This window comes from Mycetomoellerius zeteki, unplaced genomic scaffold (genome assembly GCF_001594055.1).
Source record: "Mycetomoellerius zeteki isolate Tzet28-1 unplaced genomic scaffold, Tzet1.0 scaffold232, whole genome shotgun sequence".
NCBI classification, from domain to species: Eukaryota; Metazoa; Arthropoda; class Insecta; order Hymenoptera; family Formicidae; genus Mycetomoellerius; species Mycetomoellerius zeteki.
The window spans coordinates 1,096,122-1,102,346 of record NW_017257208.1 but is presented as its reverse complement, the minus strand read 5'-3'; the positions used below and the strand labels follow the sequence as shown (position 1 = coordinate 1,102,346).

Genomic DNA, 6,225 nt, shown 5'->3' with positions numbered 1-6,225 from the left:
ATAGTAATGCTTCCGGATTTAATTTATAGCTAATATTGGCTTTATATTGGGCCATGTAGGCAATATATTCCCAATATGTATCAATAAATCCAATATTTAACAAATATATCGTTAATAAATTTTGTTACTATTAGGATTATTATTAAATAGATAAATAGATAAAGCATTTATTATGATGTTCCAAGGCAAGAGCCCTCTAAAATATACAAAACAATATAAAAAAGCAAATAAAAAGCAGTAATGAACAAAAAAAAAGAAAAAATGATAATTACAAAGAAAATAGAAAAAAAAACAAATAAAAAGCAATAATTACAAAGAACATGAGAAAATACAAATAAATAATATAATATAAAGAAAAAATATAATATGATAAAATAAAAAAGCCAAAAATAAAATGAGAACGAAAGAGAGCGTTTGATGCAAGAGTTCTTTGCAGCTGAACTTCATACTTATACCTTTTATCCTCTTTCTCTCTTTCTCCAATGTCTGACCTATCTTGAATGTGGAAAATATAACGTGGTGCGACTAAGCAATTGTATAATTACGTGAATTTTGAAAATAGCAAAATTAAACACAAAGCGACGAAAAAAAATATTATCACGATTAACTACCGCAATACAAGGCCCCGGAGGGATTCGAACCCTCGATCTCCTGTTTACTAGACAGGCGCTTTAACCAACTAAGCCACGGCGCCTGATTGACTTTATCTTTGTAATAGAACTACATAAGGTACTCAATATGAAGGCTGTGTTTCAATAGTCACTTAATAATAAAGTAAACAATTTTTTTGTTATTTTTTGATTGGTGTCGGTAGAGAATGACAAGTAGAGAAAATCGACAAAGTTACGATCTGAAATCGAGAAATTTATAAAAAATAGACTTGGGATCAGTTTAATACCTAGGGTCAAATATCATGATAATGAAAGAAATTTCATTTATATAAAAATATACAATGGTTTATTGACGACAATAATCATCATCCGTTTATTGCGTTATACAAAATGCATGCGTGTTTCGGAAAACGGGAGAGTCATAATTCTTTCCGCAAGAACATTCCTGTCATGACGTGAGTAGCCTATATATACTACATCGGCAAAAATTTATGAATACATAAAAACAATCCTTCCCCTGTGCGTGACCCATATTTTCAGGGGCGTTAAAACTTGCAACACGCCGGCGAAAAGAAGACGATGCGATCTATTTGTGAGATTTGAAATATATGGACGCGCGCGAGAACGTTGCAAGCTGCCGCCTGTCGTTCCGAAACGAGGTGTAACATAATCAAAGTGAAATATGGGTACGAGCGTTAAACAAACGACTAACCGAAGGGAAATGAGAATTTCAAGTCGTTGAAACTCTTGGCGAAGAGAAATATACGTAATGCGAAAAATAGGGAGACCGATCGTTTTCAAGTCGATCTTAATCGAATTTTGCTGAGTTTTCAGTTCCGCATCTACATAGAAAGAACGATTTTGATGAACTATCTAAAATTTAGTTAGATACAGATATGAAAATAATTTTGTTAGCCCGTGAAAATAATTACGTAGAAATCTCAAGCATGGATGAGCAATGTTGCAAAAAGTTAGACATTCTTCTAATCAGCTCGAGCGTCCTACATGATTATTTTATTAATTCAACAAAATTGTTTTCAAATCTGTATCTAGCTAAATTTTTAGATACTTCAGTAAAATCATATTCTGCCCATGTATAAAACATGGGGAAATGATGGTTTAGAGCGTCGCAACTCAGCAGAACAAAAAGTCAAAATAGTTATTGAAAGTTATTTTTTGATTAGTCAGAATTCATTTTAACGTCATTTTGATGTTAAATCTTATCAATTAATTTTTTACTCTGTAGATTAAAATGTGAGATATTGGCCCAGTTTCGTCCACGACCTACACCTATATTTGACCTCAATTTGACCTAAACAAGATAAATAAATTGTTTATACTATCGCGAGTTTCATGTTTAGGTCTAATATACGCTACAGATCGTGGAGTGAACGTAACGATGTAAACTAGATTATTATCTATTGTTCTGCTTGGGAACTTACGTGATATCTGAACTTTCTATTCTTCTTAAATTGAACAATCCTATTTTTTATACATTTCTCGATTTCAATTCATAATTTTATTGATTTTCTGTATTTTTTTTCCAGTTGCCGTTAACAAAAAGTAGTGAGAAAACCGAATATTTTACTGAATATTTTACTGAAATCGAATCGATTATTACTTTAGCTTTTGATAACTACGACCTAACTAGCTAAGTGACGTCACTTAGTAATAAACATCTTAATAACGTCATTAACGTCAATAAAACGTCATCTTTAACGTCACCTTGGCATTATATTTTTCCAATAAATTATTTGTCATTAAAACATCGTTATTAAAACATTACCTTTACATTATATTTTAGCAATAAATTATTCGAAGTTTTTAATATTTTTCTTAATATTAAATTATATTAATATTCTTATAAGATGCTCATTAGCATCAATATAGATATTATTAAATTTCTTATCTATTTAATATATGATATTACTGGTTCTGTTCATGATTACGTTTCAATGATATGTATAATATACATTTACAAATGAAATATTAAAGCACTAAGATTTGCTTTGACCAAAAATAAGATTTCTCTTAATTAAAATCAACTGATACTTGGGAATATATTTAATAACTCAATAATTTAATATAAAATAATTTTTTTGTTAATCAAACTTGTTACTTCTTGGGTCGATCAGTTTGGCTTCCGAGAAACTCATTCGTGTTTCTGATGGAAAATTCAACTTGTTAGACCGTTACATCAGTTTCTACTCCCACATAATGTTTATCGCATCGCGCAATCTTTCGTGAACGTTTTCATTTCTCGATTATACGAATGACGGCAGAAACCTGGTTTCGCATCGTTTATAACTGAATCAAACGGATATTTTTCGGAACGAGTTCCGGATTGAGATGAAAGAAGCAAACAGCGAAAGAAAAAGTTGCCGATGTGTAATTACTGTTAATGTAATCAGAAGCACAGAACGAGAATCGCCGCTAACATTTCTCGGCGATTCTTCCAATTCACGAGAGAAAATTAATTCTGTTAGTCTTATTTTGCCGATTTTATCTTGTTACGTAATCAGTGAAAGATCAAATGCATTTATATGTCGATCGAAGTGGAAGATAATCATTAATTATATCAAGGCTAATAAGAAAATCGCATAAAATATGCGATATCGTCGCTATTTTCTTCTTCCAAAATCGGTTAGTATAACAAGATGATCAATGTAGTTTAACGAATGATATATTAAAAGTTATATCACTCATTTGTTACAAGAACAAAATAATTAAAAAATTATTACTTGCAAAAATGACAATTTTTTAAATTATTTTGTTGTCACATTAAATAAGCAATATGATTGCAGCAAAGAAATGGCAAAAATAAAAAGAAAAAATATACTTACTTTATTCCTATAATCAGTTATTACATCAAAATTGCGTTTTAAAATTAAAATTACAAAATTTTAATGTATGTAATATAGTTTCAAAATTTCAAAACATTTAAATTGATTTTCTGGAAAAAAATTTACTTGTTTCTTTATTTTTAACAAATAAATGATTTGTATTAAACATAGATTTAATAAAAATAGATTGTATTTTTTTATTAAGTTGTTACTATCAGTTTAGAAATATTTAACCCAATTTGAAATGTATCACTCTTTTTTTTCTTTAAAGTAGTTCAAGAAAAATGTCAGTATGTTTAATTCTTTCTAATGGAGTATAGAAACTAAGATTAGGAAATACGCAGTCTAGATTTATTACGTACACAGTATTAAATAACAAAATTCGAATGGAGCACACGGTATTGATTTATATACCTTTCGAAGGCAGGACCTCATAAGAAGTGGCTCGTTGGTCTAGGGGTATGATTCTCGCTTAGGGTGCGAGAGGTCCCGGGTTCAAATCCCGGACGAGCCCGGTTTTTTTATCTTTTTTTTCCTTTGACTTGCATGTAAATTATTATTCAAAATTCCACTTAAGGTATCTATAATTTTTTTTCTCTTATTTATGTGATATTTCGGATATTAAATATTTTTATAGAGCCACGTACTTCCTACTTCACGTGTAAATATAGTAGCTGCATTCAGCAGAAAAAGCAGCTTTGTAACTGCTTTAAGACTCTTTAATATGATTAGTTATACATTTAGATCCAACAAGGAACTAAGAACAAGGATCTATCATATTAATACTTACTATAATATTACTAATTAGTATACATGATAATTTTCTGATTATTCATGTTCTTAATTTTCATCACTTTTACAAGTATATAAAAATTATTAAATGACTTTTACGTATATTTTAACACCTTAGAAAGTATTTATAATGTCATGTATTTAAAAAATTGTATATAGAGGTTATAATTAATTAATTGAGGCTCCTAGTACTTCAAAGAAAACAAATAAGCAGGACACGAATGACCCAATTGTGTGTACTAACAATAAAGAGTTAAAGAATCTTACAATAGTTGCAAAATTAATAATAATAATAACAGTTGCAAAACTATTTCTTTTGCTGAACGCAGCTAGTGAAAGACCGATCGGTTTATTTACATAATGTCCGTTTGCCGGCATTCTCGATGAATTCGTCATCGTCAATTAAACCGCTGGCAAAATTATCTGACTAGCGGGTTATTATAATCATTTGTCGACGTGACAATCGTACGAATTTGATAAGCATTCCAGTATTCGCGCGTCATGGTTTTACGAACGCGATTCAAAAAGTTTTCGGTATCAAGGTATATGAAAAAATATCGTCTTAAATACTTCGAACTTCGAAATTAGATCGCGCGAATAAGAGCAAGGCGAAGACACAAAAATACGTTCATTATTGTTTTTTTTTCTTTGCCGCCTGAGCGATATTCTGCATTTGCTCGAAAAATGTCCGCTTTATATTTAGAGATGTTTGTTCGCGAACGTCGTTGTTATCAGCATTGAGTATCAACATTTCAGCTGCGTGAATCTATGTTTAATCATAATATGATAACAATTCGCGATCTGCATCGTTGGCATCCTTTCGAAGCGAGCGCGAACGTGAGTCTATTATTTTATTCGCACCAAACTCAAATCCTATCCTCTGTAATCTGTAATCCCCTTAACGATATGTGGATGATTACATAATTTTCACAATTATTATATTAAAAAAATTTTAATAAGGAAAATCGTTTTATCTGATTTGATTTGGCCTCTCATTGTTCACTTTACAAGTTATTTTAGTATAACTGTGTAATATTATTCTTCTTAATTTTATAGAGAAGGTGATATTATGGCATCCCAGTTACATTTTACACAATAACTTTGTTAATAATTAATATTTAGGTTTAAAACTTGACAATTACATTCGTTAAAATGTTGTTGAATCGATTCTGGACTCAAAGTTACGAAATATTTATTACTTAGGATACTATTAATAAAAATGTAACGACATTGCATAATAACTCTAAGAAAAAAAATGGGTAATGTGACCTTCCATAAAAATAGCCTTAAAATATTAATTTTGTTTAGAAAACAGTATTTGGTTACAAAATTAAGAAAACAGTAAAACATTTTAAAATGTATGTAACTGAATGTATATAGATTCACATAACTTTTGTATATAAGCTGCTCAGTACTAAAAATAGTACACGTAATATATAAACTATAGATTAACATTAGAGCTACAATCGATTATCAAATAATTATTTTGATATGAAAACCTCAAAAAAGAGGTCGTGAGTAATCAATATCCATAGAAGGCCACACGATTAGCAAAATGCCATGATATTGTTTAAATTTGCATAACTCAAAATATATATATATAGTCAAATAAAATGTTGAATAGCAAATAATACTCAAAAATACATATATTCATGTGATAATACACTCAAGTTTAAAAAAAATGAGGAAGTAGGTGTAATTAAAATACTAAAGTGTACCTCAGAAACGTTTCGAAATACTTGAAAGTAAAAATACGTTATAATAAATGCTGGTTATTGAGTATTAATAATATTAGCGTCACGGTGTAATGGCGAGCTACTGAACTAATAATTCCATAAGTAATCATTAGGATTCGCTGTATAATAACGGAGATATTAAGGAAGGAATATATATATATTGGCCATAATACCACCTTCTTCTCTATATATATTTTTTAGTTAAATTCGGAATTAATGAATACTCTATGTTAGTCGAAATGT

General features: G+C 29.6%; 2 non-coding genes across 2 annotated transcripts; one reads left to right on the top strand and one right to left on the bottom strand.

Annotated features, from left to right (window-relative positions):
* Positions 1-620: 620 nt before the first annotated feature.
* On the bottom strand, positions 621-694 carry TRNAT-AGU (transfer RNA threonine (anticodon AGU)). Its single transcript has one exon. It is a non-coding gene; the product is annotated as a tRNA-Thr (tRNA).
* Positions 695-3,896: 3,202 nt separating this feature from the next.
* Positions 3,897-3,968, top strand: TRNAP-AGG (transfer RNA proline (anticodon AGG)). Its single transcript has one exon. It is a non-coding gene; the product is annotated as a tRNA-Pro (tRNA).
* Positions 3,969-6,225: the final 2,257 nt, after the last annotated feature.